This window comes from Lissotriton vulgaris, chromosome 3_1, assembly GCF_964263255.1.
Source record: "Lissotriton vulgaris chromosome 3_1, aLisVul1.2, whole genome shotgun sequence".
Classification (NCBI taxonomy): domain Eukaryota; kingdom Metazoa; phylum Chordata; class Amphibia; order Caudata; family Salamandridae; genus Lissotriton; species Lissotriton vulgaris.
This window is the reverse complement of record NC_141689.1, coordinates 980,201,009-980,220,372: the sequence shown is the minus strand read 5'-3', so window position 1 is coordinate 980,220,372 and position 19,364 is coordinate 980,201,009. Positions and strand designations below refer to the sequence as shown.

The 19,364-nt window shown below is 54.2% G+C and overlaps 1 protein-coding gene across 4 annotated transcripts in view; it reads left to right on the top strand.

Annotated features, from left to right (window-relative positions):
* The window catches only part of VPS13A (vacuolar protein sorting 13 homolog A), a 2,146,181-nt gene that overhangs the window by 744,854 nt on the left and 1,381,963 nt on the right, over positions 1-19,364 (top strand). The window lies entirely within an intron of this gene.

Genomic DNA, 19,364 nt, shown 5'->3' with positions numbered 1-19,364 from the left:
CGGCGCTGTATAACGCTTTGGAACCCTTCCTGGCTCTTCCTGTGAGATGCCTCTCTTGGGCACCCCCAAGGTGAAGCCAGGCATCCCAGTGTTGTTTGGGCCGTTGTGGAGATTAAGCAAGCTATTGCCCAGAGTTGCAGCGTGGGACCCATGATTAGAGTAGGCACCTGAGGCGAGAATTATCGAGTCCGCGGACATTGAGCCCAAGATCCTGCCGCGTCGGGACTTGAACCCTGGTCCTGGGCCTTATCTCTGCTTCAGAGTCTGCCGCTCTAACCAGTGAGCCACACTTCTCCATAAAGAAGAGGGATCAGAACTAGTAGTGAATCAGCGATGAATTTAATGCATTCCAAACAATTGTTATTCCACAGAAAGAAAATCCTGACCTCGAATCACATGTACGTAAACTGTTCTTTAATTGTAATACATTTCCATACCACACTGTTCCAACATCATGAAAACATGTTAAGCGCGCCAGAAAGAACACTTAACTTACTCTCCATGGGCAGGCATTCAGGAACCTCTCTGCGGGTGGGATAACTCTTGCCTCGAGTCCTTAATAGAATTGAAACTTTACTTTACATTAGCTAGGACATTTTTCATTCTATGTCAGGACCGGAGCCTTCAGAGTATGCTAGTTTAAAGCTTACTTACCACCATGCGAGCCACATCAACAATAGGTTTGAAGTAGAACCTCTTTAAGGTTGAGTCTAAAGACCAATCTGCTGCGCTCATTAAGTCCTCCAATCTCACTCCTAGAATGAAAGCCTTGGAGGCCATCGCTCCTCTATCAGAATTGGCTCCAAAAAGTGAAGGTTAATACCCACCTCCTGGATGACACTGCCCTATTCGGCTTCCGCAGGGTGATCAAATGTTGCCTCTCCCCGGGAGGTCCAAGTTCCAATGACGTCTCCTCATATGCTTTCAAGCAGCGCACCACACATAGCTTGGGGGAGTCTGGAAATGTGGGATACTCTTATCACTTTGGTGTGACATTTCGTTCTTAGACAAATTGTGAAAGAAACTGCGGTAAGGGAAAAAATCCTGTCTGATATCCAAGAGCTCTAACATCTGAATCTGAAAGAAACAGGTTAGTCTTAGATTCCTTACCTTAGAATATCGCCAGGCGTCAGACAGGATCCAGAAAGTTTTCGTCAGCAGTACGCCTGCGCGTCGATAGGCGTCATCTGCGGCTCCGTGTCAGTCATCTGCGTCGTGATTGCGGGTATGACGTCGTCGGAGTACTTAGACACCGCCCTCGCGTGCTAACGTCAGTTCTTTTTTCCACGCCAGCAAGCGCAGATCCGGGAAGAGCTGTACTCTACTCATTTTTTGAGTAACTTTTTGATCTCTTTTGATCACTTTTTGAGTCGACCTTCGACTCGTGGTGCCGCTAGGGATGCCTGGTTTTAAACCTTGCTAGGCCTGTCACCACCTGATGTCAGTGACCGACCCACACCGTTGGTGCCTTTGTTGCCTTCATTCCGACCATGATGACAAGTCGGCCCCAACTGCCGGGCCTTGACCTCGAAGGCTAGCGGTCCCGTAAGCAGCTCGAGCTCCGTCAGTCAGCTCCACACCGCTCGAGGTCCTAGTCGAGGAGGAAGTCGAGGGACCGGTCACGGAGCCGCAGTTATCGCCGCTCGACGAGTCATCACCACTCGTCTGGCTCCAAGTCCTCAGGTAAGTCGAGGCATTCGAAAAAGAAGTCGAAGAGGCGTCATCGCTTTTCCACTCCCAAACCGCCCTCCCCCCGAAGCTCGCGCGACGCGGCCGGGGGTTCGGGCGACACTGCCCATGCGGCTCCATCGGTACCGGCCACGCAGCTCCGTCGGTACAGCAGGCGCTGCGTCCAGCTCCATACCCGCCGGTCCCTGGGCTGCACACGATGCCGGAGGAGATTAGTGCTTTCTTCACGGCCATGAGGTCGCACTTCCCTCTGTTGGAACCTGCCGAGGTGCCTTCGGGCCCGCGGGTCTGACTGGGTGCTTCGGCCCCGGCTCCATCATTGACTCCGATCACGACGCCGCAGGGCCCCGCAGGATCCAGGCCTGGATCCGGGTCGTCGCCAGTCGACCTCACGACTCCTCCGCTGGCGCCGACCCCGAGCGTGTCGCTCCCGGCGCCGTCTTCAGACGACATCGACCCCAGTTTCAGTCCGGGTCCGGCGTCGAACCGGCGTAAATGGGTGAGGCCTTCACCTACGACCCAGCTCCATCATTTTTACCTGTTTATCAGGAGATGGATGACGTGGAGGACTGGGAGGGGTCTGAGGACCCTCTGGCACAGCAGTGCAAGTTGAGCCAGGACTGGGCAGAAGAGCTGGGGGAGGCCAGTCTTCTGGACTCTTCGGCCGACACTGGATTTGTCTCTCCTCCCTCCGTTGCTTTGGAGGAGGGGGCTGCATACAGCATGGTGTTGAACAGGGCGGCCAAGGCCTTGGCCCCTGAGCTCCCTGTCGCGGTCCTGAGGTCTAACCTCCTCACAGAGGTGCTCAAACTGCAGGCAAGCTCCTCGGAGCCTCTTCTGCGGTTTAACGAAGCCCTCACTGACGTTCTGATAGGCACCTGGTCCAAGCCCTCCACAGGCCTCCCTGTGGATCTGAACGTGGCCCGACGCCACCGCCAGGCATCGGGCGACCCCAGCTTTCTGTCCGTTCACCCCACCCCCGAGAGCCTGGTGATTCAGGCATCTACGTCCCAGACCGCATTCCCGACCGCTCCCCCGGATCGGGAATTCAAAAAGTATGATCAGTTTGGGAAAAAGCTGTTCGCCTCACTGAGTTTGGGGCTGCGGTCTGTCAACACCGCCTGCCTTTTGGGCAGTTACACCCACTCTCTGTGGGATACGGTTGCGAAGGTGCTGCCACAGTGCCCGGAGGAGGCCCGGACACGGCTCGCCCAAGCCCCGACGGAAGGGTGGGATGCAGCACGCTACTCAATCCGGTGTGGACTTGACACCAAGGACTCGCTGGGTAGAGCGAATGCAACAACAGTGGCAGTTCGCCGCTACGCCTGGCTGAGGTCAGCCAACTTTTCGGGGGATGTCCAGCCACGCTCATGGACATGCCCTTCGATGGCCGTCGCCTCTTTGGCGACAGAGCAGATAGTGCGCTGGAGCGTTTTAAGGACTCCAGGGCTAAGGCCAAGTCCTTAGGCCTAGGCCAACTTCCGCTTTTCGTAGCCAAGGAAGGGGCGCCCCCACACGTCCAGCAAGCCACAGGCTGCAGAACCAGTCTCAACGCGGTTGCAGACGTGGTTACCGCCGTGGGGGTTCCGGGGGACACCGGCGCAAGGTCAGTCCACACCCACCCCCAAGCCTTCCTAGTCCGGCATTTCAGGCCCATTTGACGCCAGTGGGGGGCAGGGTTCGCCATCACCTCCTCCACTGGCGTACGATCACATCGGACAGGTGGATGCTGCAAATCGTCCGAAGGGGCTACTCCCCCCCCCCCCCCCCCCCCTTCGAGGCGACCCCTCCAGCCATGCCACCGCAGTACCACCGCATGTCGGGGGATCATTTGCAACCTCTGCAGGAGGAAGTTACGGCCCTCTTGGCCAAGGGGACCATCGAGCGCGTTCCTGGGCCAGAAGTAGGATGTGGTTGCTATTCCCACTACTTTCTGGTACCCAAGAAGGGCAAAGGAGGCATACGCCCTATCTTGGACCTACGGAGTGTCAACGGCTTCCTCCGGAAGGAGAAGTTCAAGATGCTGACTTTGGCTCAGGTCCTGGCTTCCCTGGACCCAGGAGACTGAATGGTAGCGTTGGACTTGCAGGACGTGTATTTCCACATCCCCGTCCAGCCGGCCCACCGGCGCTACCTGCGGTTCACGGTAGGCCACGAGAACTTTCAGTTTACCGTGCTCCCCTTCGGCCTTACCAGCGCCCCTCGGGTGTTCACGAAAGTGATGGCGGTGGTCGCAGCTCATCTGCGCAGATCAGGGGTTTCATTCTTCCCCTATCTCGACGATTGGTTGTTGAAGGGGCGCTTGCCCCAAACAGTCGTGTCCCACCTCCAGACTACGGCCGACCTCCTGCACTCGCTGGGGTTCTCCATCAATGTGCCGAAGTCACAACTGTGCCCCTCTCAGAAGCTCCTTTTTATCGGAGCGGTTCTGGACTCGGCGCAGTTTCAGGTTTATCCCCCGAACAGCAGGTTCGGGATATTCAGGCTCTGATTCAGATCTTTCAGCCTTTATCCCGAGGCTCAGTCAGGTTGGCGCTGCGGCTCCTGGGGCTGATGGCCTCCTGCATCCTTCTGGAGCATCACGCCAGGTGATGGATGCGGGCTCTGCAGTGGGACCTGAAGTTTCAGTGGGCACAGCATCAGGGCAACCTGTCCGACCACGTTCTGATCTCGGAGGGCACTGCGAGTCAGTTGCAGTGGTGGCTCACGAACCGCGATTAAGTCAGCAGCAGATCTCTCTCCCTACCCCAACCGGAGCACGTAGTGGTGAGATATGCGTCCCTCCTGGGATGGAGGGGCCACATGGGAGAGAGGGAGATCAGAGGTCTCTGTTCTCCGGCAGAGTCCCGGCTCCATATCAACCTTCTAGAGTTGCGGGCGATCCGATAGTGCAGGTGTTCACGGACAACACCACCGCCATGTGGTACTGCAACAAACAGGGCTGGGTGGGGTCATGGACCCTTTGTCAGGAGGCTCTGCGCTTCTGGCAATGGCTGGAACACCAGGGTGTCACCCTGGTGGTTCCACACCTGGCAGGTTCCCTGAACGCCAGGGTGGACAAACTCAGCCGCTGGTGCGTGATGGATCACGAATGGCGTCTAAACTCGAACGTGTGGCACAAGGTCTCTTTCAGCAGTGGGGAGAGCCTTGGTTAGATCTATTCGCCAACGAAGAGAACGTGCAATGTCTTCAGTTCTGCACGTTGGAATTTCCAAGACGGCACTCGCTCGGTGACGCTTTACGTCATGAGTGGAGCTGCGGTCAGTTGTACGCCTTTCCGCCTATACCACTTCTGCCCAGAGTGCTGAAGAAGATCAGGCGAGACCGGGCCCAAGTCATCCTTGTGTCTCCAGACTGGGCACGAAGATACTGGTATCCCGAGCTACTCAGCATGTCAGTCAATCCCCTGATTCGTCTGCCTCTTCAGGAGGACCTTCTGTCTCAGCAGCAGGGGACGGTCCTCCACCCGAACCTGTCCAGTCTCCACCTACATGTGTGGAGATTGAGTGGCGGCAGTTGAGGCGATTTGACTTGCCTCCTGAAGTTTGTGATGTGATTCTGGCAGGCAGGCGTCCCTCCACAAAAACGGTATACGCCTGCAGGTGGAACAAAAGGCTGTGGATCCACTCTCTGCCCCTCTTTCAGAGGTTCTCCTCTTCCTTCTTTCTCTTGCCCGGCAGGGCTCTGCACTGGGCACTATCAAGGGCTACCTCTCAGCCTTTTCAGCCTTCTTAAGGCTTCCTGATCAGCCCTCTCTTTTCAAGTCCCCTGTTGTAAATAGATTCTTGAAAGGCATCACACACATGTTTCCTCCTGTTCCCTTCATGATGCCTCAGTGGGACTTGAATCTTGTTCTAACGTATCTGATGTGCGCTCCTTTTGAGCCACTTTATAACTGTCCTCTTCGTCTTCTGACTCTTAAGACTGCATTCCTGGTTGCCATCACCTCTGCCAGGAGAGTGAGTGAACTCCAGGCTCTATCTTCTAAACCTCCTTTCCTCTCTGTCCATCCGGACAAGGTTGTTCTAAGGACTCGTCCTTCTTTCCTGCCCAAAGTGGTCACAGCCTTTCATATCGGGCAGTCCATCACCTTGCCCACCTTCTATCCACCTCCGCATCCCTCGAAGGAGGAAGAGAGGCTCCACCGTTTGGACCCAAAACGTGCGCTCTCCTTCAATCTAGATCGCACACGCCAGTTCCGGGTGGATGACCAGCTCTTCGTTGGTTACGTGGACGCGAAGAAAGGACGGGCGGTCCACAATCGGACCATCTCTCGGTGGGTCGTCTTGTGCATCAAGGTTTGGTACTCTTTGGCGAAAAGGGAGCCTCCTGTTGGGCTGTGCGCCCATTCCACTCGGGCCACGGCAGCTACTACTGCCCTGGGTCGTGGAGTCCCCTTGCAGAACATCTGCCAGGCAGCTAGGTGGGCCTCGCTGCACACGTTTGCTAGACATTACTGCCTGGACAGCCAAGTCCGGAGAGATGGCTTTTTCGGGCCTTCCGTTCTCCAGGACTTTCTGGTGTAATCTTGGTTCGCAGACCCACCACCGGGGTTGGTATTGCTGGGGTATCTATTCTAAGGTAAGGAATCTAACACTAACCTGTTTCTTTCAGATGCACAAGTTACTTACCTTCGGTAACGATATATCTGTAAGAAACAGTAGTTCGTGTTAGATTCCCTACCGCCCCACCCATCCTCCTCGTTCTGCGAACCGATATCTAGGGTTAAGGTCCCTTTGAGGGCCCTAGTTTCATGGCACCAGTGTCTGTTTCTATCATGGCTCTGCATTCCTGGCGCGGAAAGCTATGTACAGAACTGACGTCAGCGCGCGAGGGCGACATCTAAGTACTTCAACGTCATCCCGGCGATCACGACGCCGACGACGGACGCGGAGCTGCAGACAAGACTCCTACTGACGCGCAGGGGTACTGCTGACGAAAACTTTCCCGATCCAGTCTGATGCCTGGGGATATTCTAAGGTAAGGAATCTTAACACTAACTACTGTTTCTTACAGATATATCGTTTCCGAAGGTAAGTAACTTGTGTAACTCGTCTGCACGAGATCAGGCAGAGGAGCCTCACCAATTTAGCCAACAATTCTTTCCTCAACAAGAACTCATTTGATTGCCAGGACAAGAAGGAATGTATGATGTTACAACGCATACATTTACAACACATGCACTTAAAACACAGTTTTTACATCGCAACATCCACTACAACGCATTACATTACATTTCATAACACTACATCGCATTTAAAAAAACTACCTTTACAACGCATTGCATTACAAAGCATACCATTACATTGCATTTAAGGTAAGTATTGGATAGTATAGGGGTAAAAATTACTATTCTAACTCCAGGGGGTGCAACAGGAGGGTAACTGTTGGATAATGTAGGGGTTAAAAATTACTATTCTAATGGTATGCTTTTTAATGGCCTGCGTTGTAATGGCTGCGTTGTAGTGACATGCGATATAGTGTCATGCGTTGTAATGGTATGCGTTGTAATGCCTGCTTTGTAGTGTGATGTGTTGTAAAGGATGTTGCGATGTAATGCCTGCGTTGTAAGTGTAGAGCGATGTAATGGTTGCGTTGTAAAGGTTGTTTCCCGACAAGAAGAGGTTGAGTAACTTGTTAACAACCCATAACTCTGAGTATCACGGCTCAGGGGGTAGAGACAATCTGAGCTGACATGCAAAAGGGTGCTCCCCAACCAGTGCCCCTTGTATGGTAATATGCCCTGCCAAAATGGCAGACCAAAAAGTATTGACAGACCGGTAGGCCAAACCTTGTTGGGCCAGGCTCGCCAGAAAAATCAAGATCTTCACTATGTCTGCGCCCACTGGATCACAACCCCGTCACACACACCGACACCATCACATCCAGGCTGACTGGTGTCTTTTGACCGTGCTGTCAGACCAGGCATTGGACAAGAGGTCTTCACCATATGCCAAAAGGCCTGGGCTCGACCATCTACTCCTGTAATCCTCCATGCCATTAAGTGTAGGGACCCGTTGAGCACCATCTGATGCGGAAACTTATCTGATTAAGAAGAAGCTCTGGAAACTGGGGGATACAGACTGGAAAATCCCAAGAAAGTTCCAGTAGAACCGGAAACCAAACTTGCGACGTCCAATTCGAGGGATAATGAGAACCACCTCCGCCTGCTGCCACCTGATCTGAGCAGACGCTCTTGTGATCATTGCGAATGGCGGGAATGCTTAAGCCTGCTCCTCAGCCCAATCCTGCAGGAAAGTGTCTGTGGCCGCTGCCAGAGGGTCCGGCCACCTACTGAAGAACTGGGTAACCTGATGATCCTGTCTGGAGGCAAAGAGATCCACCGAGAATCGACCCCAAAGGTTCTGAAACATGGCAAAGACCTCCGGGTGCAACTTCCAAAGGCTAGAATCCCGAAAGTGGCGGGAGTGCCAATCCGTGACCTGGTTCTCCCGTCCGGGAAGATACTCCGCTGTCACCGAAATCTGGTGGTTGAGGCAGAAGTGCCAAAGGTTTGTTGCCAGGTCCGAGAGTACCTTCGACCGAGTGCCACTGAGGTGATTTATGTACCTGACCGCTGAGATATTGTCCATCTTAAGTAGGACACACTATTGGACCCGGTCTCTGGTCCAACAACGGTCAGTGAAAGACCCTGCCAAAAAGTTGATGTGCAGAGTTTGCTCCTGCAGTGACCAAGAACCTCCTGTGGGAAAATCCCCACACTTGGTGCCTCAGCCTGATCTGCTGGTGTCTGACTCAATAACCAGATCTGGGGTGGAGGTGAATATTGCTCGGCCATTCCACGCATCCATATGGGTTAGCCACCAGCGTATCTCTTCCCGTGCTTTGTCAGACAGGGATACTGGATGAGAGTAAGGAAGCCCTCTCTGCTACTGCCCAGCTTTTAGCCTCTGCAGGGCCCAATAATACAATGGGCCCGAAAAAAATTCCTGAACGGAGGCCGACAGGAGTCCCATCACGCGGTCCATTTGTCTGAGGGGCGCTCTCTCCTTGACCAACTTCTAGCGTAGCTCGTGGCTGATCTTGGACATCTTCCACGAAGGAAGGCTGAGAGTTGCCTCAGTAGAGTCTATCATGAAACCCAAGAACGTGGCCTTCTGAGCCAGGACCAAAACGGGGACCAACAGCAACTTTTTGGTGTGAGAAGTTGTCCTGATATATGATGCTCACTAGTTCTAGTGATCACCTTGTATCAGTCCAAACAACCCTTATGGTTATTGGTTGTAAGTCAACCTTATAGACCAGCTATCCTAATGGTAGCATGGACAGAGCAGTCTTAGGCTAAACTCTTTTGGCATGTGAAGCCAGCTTGTTTACCACCTATAAACCCTTGAATACCAGATGAAAGGACACCACACAGGTTGTTATGAAAATAAACAATATATTTATTACTAACAAACACCTCTGAACTCTGTATGAGATCAGAGGGCTAAGCACATTACAATACTCTTCAGAAAAATACAATAAGTCGCACAATTACAATGGTGCCCTAGGGGCTCGACAAACCATACACTAAGTAAATGGGTTAAGTAGAACGATAGAAGAAATGAGTATGCCCAGAGGCTGTAGAATCGCTGGGGCTACACTAACCTAACCTTAGGTAAGGAGGAAGAGGCCCACGGGACGCGTGTGCAGTGCTAGAACACACACACGGGTTTCAATGTAAAGTCAATGGGCACAAACAATTTATGAAATAGGTAAGTAAGGACAGTTCCGACTGGTTGAGACCAAAACTACAAGATACCTGGACACTAGGAGAGTCAATCTACCTATGAGCACCGAAATGCTCTCGTTACCTCACCCACGGGCTGCGGGTGCATAGGTGTGCATGTGTTTCGGGTTTCCGCGTTGAAGTCAATGGAGCCTTGGAGAAAAGATGCTGCAGACGACCAGGAGGAAGATGTCCGGAGTGATCCAAGGGCGTATCGAAGAAGATGGAGACCTGAAAGCAGAGGGGACAGTGTTCAAAGTCACTAGCCAGTGACCGGAGTGGAACCAGGAAGGAATCGGATGATGTCGTTGCGATCAGGTGAAGAGGTGACGCTTGACTCTGCAGCCTTGTGAACCAGGAGGCGTCTTCGACGACCAGGATGGAGGCACGAGCTGTACCACGCAGGCTCTCGCTGTCGGCGGTGTCGGTTCCAGGATCGGAGTCAACAGGCCTTGGCAAATGCAACCCACGCGGCAAGTGAATATGGCGTTTGGTGCAGACCAGGAGGGTCCCGGGTACTTCTCCTTTGCAGAGAGGCAAGGGCCAGTCTGGAGAAACCAGACCAGCGGTGTAGTTTCAGGATTTCGTTGTCTAGGAGGCCACTAGTCAGCCGGCAAGTGACCAGACTACGCGTCGAGTAGCAATCAAGCAGAAGGGCCCGACGCAGATCTCGTGGATGCTGGAGGGCTGGTCTTCGGTGCAGGAGCTGCTCGGGGCTGGGGCTTCTCAATCCCCAAAGCACTCACTCGAGGGTGCCTCAGAGGTCGTGCTGGAAGCGAAGTGCAGTTTCTTCAAGATGGCCGGTCCCACGTGTCTCGTCGCTCCCAAGGATCTCAGCTGTGCTGCAGATGTGAGTTGAGGTCGGTGAGGTATGGAAGTCTGGGTCTCGTCGGGCTCTGAAGTCTGGTTCCACCAGGAAGGACGACAAAGTGAACCGCTAGAACGCTTGATGGTGCCTGCGGATGCAGGGTGGTCACTCCTTGGCCACAAGGGAGATTTCTTCAGTCTTCTGTGGAGCAGAACATCGAAGTCCGGAGTTTCTTCTTGGTAGAGTTGTTCAGGATAATCTAATTTGGAATGGCACTGGCTCTTACCTTTATTCTGCTAAAGGGGGCTGTACTAGCGACTAGGTCCCTCCTATGGGTGGGACCAGGAAGGGTCCCACCCATAGAGCTGGGGCTGGAGTGCCCCAGCAACTGGTTTGAAGCGGGGTATGCACAGGGACACCTTGTGTGCCCCAGGCATGTCTCATTCCTTTCAGCCCTGCCTATCTGGATACACAAAGTCCTGTCTGGGGTGGTGCTGGCACCTCCCCAGGCAGGAAACCCTTTGTCCAGGCCTCCCTTGCTGGAAGGACTCCCAGCAGCAGGAGGTCAGACTTGTCTGTGGCAGCAGCATCCATTTTGTGATGCTGAGGCTCGGGTTAACTTTAACAGGGGTTACAGTTACATATATGTCTTATCCCTCTAGAAGGGTGGAATTCTACCCCGTCGCCAGAATTGGCGAGGGGGTAGTATTCCAAAGCGTATGACAATTTACACGACATGTTTCGATAATGCTATGCCAAAGTTAGCAATAACCGCGAGGATTATAATGCACTTAAGAGTATATGGTATAGCGTTATCATGGAACAGCTGTAAGGACATGGTTCCGAAAGCTGTCGACAGGCTCAGCTCATGCTAGAGCACCATCTCATATAATTCCAAGCACTCTGCCTTCAGGATTGATAAGGCCTGTCATATGTGACTTATTGGAATATATGTGTCCATTTTAGGTTAGATATAGGTATACTATATCTACAGCAAAGGGTGATTACACCACCCAGCTGTGTGATCAGCCAGTTGTGTCAAATAGTAAGGCCAGGCCAGGGGTGGCACAATACGTGCTGCAGCCCCTGCTAGGCCTTGGATGCACCTATGCCCTGGGTACCTAGGGTACACTGTACAGGGGCTCACAAGGTGATCCATGTTCCAATTGGTATGTACCTAGAGTACATGGAGTCCATTTTACAGAGAGAGCAAATAGCATGGGGTCCAGAATCTCAGGATCCCAGGCCAACTAAGTCGAAAACCAGGTAAACACTAGGCAAAAAGTAGGGGGTAACCATAGTCAGATGTCCACCTTCCTACATTTGGTATTGATAAACCCCAGTCCCTCTAACAGGTTGACCGCCTGTTGCAACTGCTCCTGCATCTGTTGGAGATCCTTTGTCAAAAGAAGCATGTCATAGTTGTAAACAAAGAGGCGAGTCCCCCGAGCCCGAAGGTGTTCGACGACTGGTCTGAGCACCTTCGTTAAACACCAAGGAGCTGAGGAAAGCCCGAAAGGCAGAGTGGTAAACTGGTACGCCCGATGGTGCCAAAAGATCTGCAGGAACAGCCAGGTATGCATCTTTTAAGTCCAAGCGTACTATCCAATCTGCCGGGTGTAAAACGTCCCTCAAGAGGTGGGTTCCCTTCATTTTGTAATGGCGGTAAACCAACCACTCGAACTCGCGCAGGTTCAGAACCGGAAGCTACCCCCCAACTGCCTTGTCAACCATGAAGCCTTGCAAATGCGATGATGTAGGGCAAATAGTCACCTTTGTCGAGGGGGCAAACGACCTCTGAATCGATCAGCTTCGCTTCTAGTTGTGAAAACTGGATAGGCCTGGGTCTGCTCTCCTGAATCGGAGTGCCGCAGAACTCTATACGAAAACCTCTGACTGTTTTTAGCACCCAAGCATCGCTTGTGATCATTTTCCAAACATGCACAAACTTGGCCAAATGGCCACCCACTTGCAAAAGGGAAGAGGTGGAAAGACTTACTGGTGTTAGAGGCGTTGTTGCTCCCCCTGAAACTACAACCTCTTGATCGACGTCCACAGGTGGGGTAGAAGTTGTGATAGAGGGCCTGATCTTGAAACTTCCCACTCCTGGAGCCTTACTCTCTGAAGTTTTGGAAGGCCCCTACCTCCACCGGCCCCACAAAATATATGGGAGGAGAAAACCTGCCTGATAGATGACTGGGCTTTATCTAGGGATGTGAAAGTACTCACAAATTTCCTGAGCTCTTTAATAAAAGGCTCACCAAACAAACTGCCCTGGGCCACTGCCCCAGCTGTGGAATCGGCCAGATCCCCCAATTTAGGGTCCATCTTAATATGGAAAGAGCGCCTCCGCTCTGTGCAGAGATCGCAGTTGGCTTTACCAAGAAACACCACTGCGCTTTGTGTCCAAGAGCTTATCCTGGCACGCCCTCCAGGATCTGTCGATCCCTTTTTTGGGGTCCTTTATAAACCTGGCTAGTAAAGTGGCCATTCTGGGGTCCAATTCAGGGGTCTGGGCATCTTTACCATCTAAGGAGGGTCAAGGGCACTCCATCTGGAGGCGGCTATGAACTTCCTTCCCCATGGGGGTGCGAATCCTACTGGCCACATAGCTCACCACCTTCGAGGAGGATGTCCACTCGGATGACCGAGGATGTACGATCAGCTCTGGATCCCAACTTTCCCCTACCCCTTGAGGGTCACTAGGCAAAGGAGGTGCCGCTGGGAGCCATGGCCTGGATGTGCCGGCTTCTTCATTGTTGTCACCTTGGCATCGTCCCTCGCCCCTTGTGCCAGGCTTGTGGGTGGACAAATGCAAAAACAACAATTGATGGACAGAATGCAGAACAATGTCATACATTCTCCCCAGTACAGAGATCTAGGCCTAAATCCATTGTTTTTTGCACTCCACACCACCCCAGTTCAGACATGGCCATATGCAAATCAGCCTTGACCCTGTGCCTCATGGGAACAGTCCAGCCCGAACTGCCAAGCCATGTCTTTCCTGGACCGGAATCAAGCATTCTAGGACCGGTTTCTGGCTATCAGCCGTCTTCAGCCAGGATAGCTTGACTCCGGTGATGTGGAGAGCTTGGGACTCACGTCTGAGCATACCCATCGCACTCGGGGTGACAAATGCAAAAACAGGGCCATATGCAAATCAGTCTGATCCTGTGCCTCATGGAAACAGTCCAGCCCAAACTGCTAAGCCATGTCTTCCCTGGACCGGAAACAAGCATCCTTGGACCGGTTTGGGGTTCATAACCCTCATCAGCCAAGCTATCTTGAATCCAGTGGCAAAGTGAGCAAGGGAATGACGGGCTGGACTGTTCCCATCAGACTGATTTGCATATGGCCATGTCTGAACTGGGGTAGCAGAGTGAGCTAAAGAATGATGATGGATTAAACCCTGATCAGTTGACTGGGGATGAGTGCTTGCATTGTTAAACGATCCGTCCATCATCCCCTTTGGTATTGCTTTGTTCCCCCTAAGTTGGCTGGGTATGCCCAGACGTGGGTCCCTTGCTCACTTTGCCACTGGATTCAAGCTAGCTTGGCTGATGACTGCTAGTTAGCCGGAAACCAGTCCCAGGATGCTTGTTTCCGTTCCAGGCAAGACATGGCTTGGCAGTTCGGGCTGGACTGTTCCCATGAGGCACAGGGTTAGACTGATTTGCATATGGCCATGTCTGAACTGGGGTGGCGGAGTGAGCTAAAGAATGATGATGGATTAAACTCCGTCCATCATCCCTTTTGGTATTGACTTGTAAATATTGGGCACAGCCCTAATCTCAACAGGGGGGGTCTCTGCCCTGGGGACAGTACCCTGCTGTGTATGCCAATTATAGTGAGGCCCAAATATCCTCCTGGGAGCGTGCCCCCTCCAGGATAGTCTACGAGCCTGGTAGATTTACACCCTCCTCGGGCGACAATTCCCACACACACACACCCCCCTATCCCAGTGCAGAAACCAGCGCATCAAAACAAAGCAGGCTTCACATCCTGTAAAGACCCTCAAACAAGGGTGTCACTCTCCAGGGGGCAGGCGGAAGCTCCGGTAGGCGATGTGCTTATTTGGATCATGACAGGAAATCCAAATTCCACAGATCGCCAAACATAGAGAGTGTGCGCATCGACGTTTTCCTTCACTCCACCACCGCTCAGGGTAAATTAACGTTAACAAAGTCTCGTAGGGCCGGCAAGCGGTCAGCAATCATTACCCAGCCTCACAGGAAACACTGACCCCATCTGGCAGAAAAACAAAAGAGAACCAAGAGACAGTCGCGTAGGACCGGCAAGCCGTCCCGTGACCGTCGCAGTGATCACTTAGAAAACCAACATATCTGAAAGAAACATGTTAGTGTTAGATTCCTTACCTTAGAATAACCCCAGGCGTTAGATTGGATGCGGAAGATTTTCGCTAGCAGTACCTATGTGCATCAGTGGGTGGCATTGTGCGGCTTCACGTCCGTCGCTGGCGTCGTATGCGCCGAGATGACATCACGGAGACTACTTGGGCGCCACCCATGCGCGCTGACGTCAGTTCTTTCTTTTTCCTCGCCAGTAAGTGCAGATCCGGTTAGAGCACGTACCTTAGTCACTTTTTGACTATCTTTTTGAGACTTTTGTTTCCTGTAAGTATACTCAGGTGCACGTGGGGATGCCTGGTTTTAAGTCTTGTGGGGCGTGCTGTGGCAATATGCCGGTGGCGGACCCCCACGACGTCTGTCTTCACTGCCTGGAGATCAACCACGACTCTCGGTCCTGCATGGACTGTCTGGCCATGGCCCGAAGGCCTTGAGGGAGCGGTGCTGGAAGCTGCTTGAGGTCCGGCACTCGTCCCAGTGCCGTTCACGGTCCAGGGTCCGCTCCAGAGAATGCTTGTTGGGCCACCATCATCGCTCCTCGGGCTCCAAGTCTTCACCCTCGGATTCGGGTAAGAGACGACACAAAAAGAAGTCGAAGAAGCGTTGTCGTTCTCAGACGTCCCCCTGTCGCTCCCTGGATGAGGACGAGGGGGACAGGGGGATCTGCCCCTGCGGCTTCTTCGGAGGCCGGGTGTCCAGCGGCCTACCCACCTTATCCGGGTCCGTCGGCTACTCCCGCACAGGTGCAAGAATTTCTTACTACCATGTTTAGGCTTCAGGCTCCCGCCCGCACGCCCTTGGGACCCGTGTCAGGATCCTGTTGAGCTTTGGGCGCGGCCAGGTGCTCCGGCGCCACAGTATCCTGCGCTACTTGCTCCGGCACCACAAGGTCCCATGATGACGGCCCCAGCGCCACTCTCTGCTCCGCCTCCGGCGCAGAAGTGGATTCCATTTGTTCCGCCCCTGCCCAGGTTCCAGGACAATTTTGTCCCTACTTGGGATCCGCATTGGGACGCAGAGCAGGTTCAGCCCCGTCCGGCGCCGTTCCCTGCGTAGTTTGTTCCTTACCCGGTCCCTGCCCTGCCCTGCCGCCGCGTTCTGTACCACATACGGCGGAGGTGGAGGGCGAATGGGAGGTGTCCGAGGATCCTCTTGCTCGTCAGTGTGACTCTTAGCAGGACTGGGTGGACAAGTTAGAGGAGGCCGGCGGTCTTGATGTCTCTTCTGACCCGGGGTTTGCCTCTCACCCGCCTCCCATGGAGGATGGCGCTTCTTACACGGTCGTGCTCCGTCAGGCAGCTGAGGTCCTCAACCTGAATCTCTCTACGCTGGCCCTGAAAATTAATCTGCTCAATGAGGTGCAACAGATGGCGTACACTTCGTCGGAGCCCCTGCTGCCATTTAATGATCTCCTCACTGACGTCTTACTGGACACTTGGTCGCAGCCAGCTACAGGGGCCCCTGTGGATAAGAATATCGCCAGGCGTTATCGCCCGAGCCGGGTGACCCTGCCTTTCTGACCACTCATCCTACGCCCGAGAGCCTGATCATCCAAGCTTCGCCGTCCCAGAGTGCCTTTCCCACGGCTCCGCCGGATAAGGACTCTAAGAAGCTGGAGCAGTTCAGCAAGCGGTTGTTTTCTTCTGCTTAGGGCTGTGGTCGGTGAACAGCGCACACTGTCTGGACCCAAAACGTGCGTTATAGTTCTATTTGACACGCACACAACAGTTCCGTGTGAATGTGTAGTGAAGGCAGGGGCCTGCTTGCGCACATTGCTATGTTAGCATAGGCTTATTGGAAGTTTAAGTGCCATTTTGCCTTTTTGCTGCTTTTACACACAACACTGCATGTAACTGTTGTATCTGAAAGAGACACGTAAGTGATAGATTCCTTACCTTAGAATATCCCCAGGCGTCAAATTGGATCCGGAAAGTTTTGCTTAGCAGTACTTCTGCGTGTCAGTAGGTGGCGTCCTGCGGCTCTGCGTCCGTCACTGGGGTCGTAAGCGCCCTAGATGACGTCACGGAGAGTACCTAGGCACCACCCATGCGCGCTGACGTCAGTTCTTTCATTTTCCGCGCCATCAAGCTCAGATCCGGATTGAGCATGTACCTTGCCCACTTTTTGACTACTCTTTTGAAACTTTTGTCTCCCCCTTTTTTCTCCTGGTGCACGTAGGAATGCCGGGCTTTAAGTCTTGTGGGACCTGCTGCCATAATATGTCGCTGACGGACCCCAACGATGTGTGCCGCTACTGCCTGCAGACAGATCACGACTCCCGGGACTGTCGAGCTATGGCCCCGAAAGCCTTGTAGGAGCGGCGTCGGAAGTTGCTGGAGGTTCGGCATTCGTCAAACCACCGCTCTGGGTTCAGGGGCCGTTCCCGTGACCGCTCGTGGGACGGAAGCAGTCGCTCCTCAGGCTCCAAGTCTTCGCCTTTGGATTCCTGTAAGCGACCCCATAAAAAGATGTTGAAGAAGTGTGTTCGCTCTCTGACGTCCCTCCGTCGCTCCACAGAGGCGGACAAGGGGGACAAGGGCTCCTCTGGAGCCTGGGAGGCCCGCTGCCTACCCGCCATACCCGGGTCCGTCGGTGACTCCTGGACAGGTGCAAGAGTTTCTTGCTGCCATGGACCGCCTTTTTAGGGCCCGGGCTACCGCCGGCGCGTCTTTGGGCCCTGCGGTCCCGCTCCGGCACCACAAAATCCTGCGCCTCTGGCTCCGGCCCCGGCGCTACGAGGTGCAGCGCTTCCGGCGCCGTCGTCGCCTCCACTCCCGGCGCTGCACTGGGTGCCGTTTAGCCCACCCCTGCCCAGGTTCCAGGAACATTTTGTTCTGGCCTGGGCCAGAGGAAATGAATGCCTTCAGTGCAAGCCGGATCGCCCGCAGCTCCAAAAGGTTGATATGGAGCCAGGACTCCACCAGATACCAGAGACCTCTGATCTCCGTCTCTCCCAAGTGGCCACCCCTTCCCAGGAGCGACGCATCCATCACCACCATGTGCTCCCGTTGGGGAAGGGAGAGGGATCTGCCCTTGACCCAATCTCGATTCGTGAGCTACCACTGCAATTGTTGAGCAGCGCCCTCCGAGATCTGGACATGATCGGACAGGTATCCCTCATGCTGTGCCCACTGGAACTTCAGGTCCCACTGCAGAGCCCGCATATGCCATCTGGCATGTGTCACCAGCAGGATGCAGGAGACCATCAGGCCCAGGAGCCGTAGGGCCATCCTGACTGACACCCAGGATAGAGGCCTAAAGATCGGCATCATAGCCTGAATATCCCGGATCGCTGCAAAGGAGCATAAACCGAAAACAACGTTGAATCCAAAACCGCTCTGATGAAGGGGAGCTTCTGAGAGGGACTCAGGTGCGACTTCGGCATGTTGATGGAGCACCAGCACTGCAGGAGGTCTGCGGTAGTCTGAAGGTGCTTGACGACTGCCTGGGGTGAGCCCGCCTTCAACAACCAGTCGTCGAGGTAGGGGAAGACTGACACCCCCGACCTGCGCAGGTGAGCCGCGACCACCGCCATCCACCTCTGTATCCTTCAAGGGAAGAAGAGAGGCTCCACTGTCTGGACCCAAAACGTGCGCTTGCATTCTATCTGCAGCATACACAGCAGTTCCGGGTGGATGATCAGCTGTTTGTTGGCTACGTGGGCGCCATAAAAGGTTGGGCTGTGCACAAACGGACCATCTCCTGGTGGGTCGTTATGTGCATCAAGGCATGTTACTCCTTGGAGAAGGGGCGTGGCCAGCCAACCAACATGGTGGACGTGATCGTCTAGAGTTCCGTTCCTCGACCCCTAATTATCCTGTAATTTCCCCTACGGAGGTGCTGTTCCGTGCCCGAGCTGACAGGAGCCGATGCAGGGGCGCGGCGGGGAGCCCGTGGAGCCTAACGGAGCCCGGATAGTGGCTGTGGTGGCGGAGACTGAAGGTGGACGGTGGCAACGAGGCACGCAGCGGAGAGGCGCGAAAAGTGTCTCGTGCCTGGCGACCGTTGGTGAGGCTGGGGCACTATTGAGTGAGCAGGGCGTTGATTTGAGCCTGGGCGCCTCATGAACTTTGCTGAGTGGTGCCTCCCCGGAGACGGCCGGAGTGTGTGGCGACACGGGTGGGGGACGCGGTGACTCCCGCGGCCCGAGAAAGCCGGGGCCTAACATCCCCCTCTGGTGCCTGTGCCTTGCAAGGAGCCGCAGGCTTGCCTGGTCGCGTCGCGTCATGGCTGGAGACTGCAGAAAGGCTCGTTTGCCACTACTTGGGTCGCAGCTAGATAAGACCCCCGCATGGTGAGGAGTGGGACCCGAGGCGGACGGGGGGAGCCCCGCGGAGGTGCCGCAGCGCTGAGGAGGGTATTGCCCATGGAGCTAGGCTGGCGGTGGTGAAGCCTGGAAGTCCCAACTATTGGGCTGGACACTGGGGGCTCAAATGTGCTGTGTGCATAAAGTTTGACAGTGCAGTGGACTGGGGGCCACGTGGTATCAGAGCCGGCGGTGTGAAAGAAGCCCTGGACTTGGCCTCGTACTGGAGGGGCGCCCTACGCGCAGGACCGACACTGGGGGCTGCCCTAGTGGAAACCGTGGGGAGAATCTGATCGAGTGACTGAGGCAGTTTAAGGTGTTTTCCCCCCAGACCTGATTGCGACATGGTGGCATCTGGGCCAGAACGGCAGAGAGACATAGCGCTGTGTGGGCGATGCGATTCACCATGTACCGCTTTATGCTGATGACCTGCTGGTGTTTGTAAGGGACGTGGCACGTATA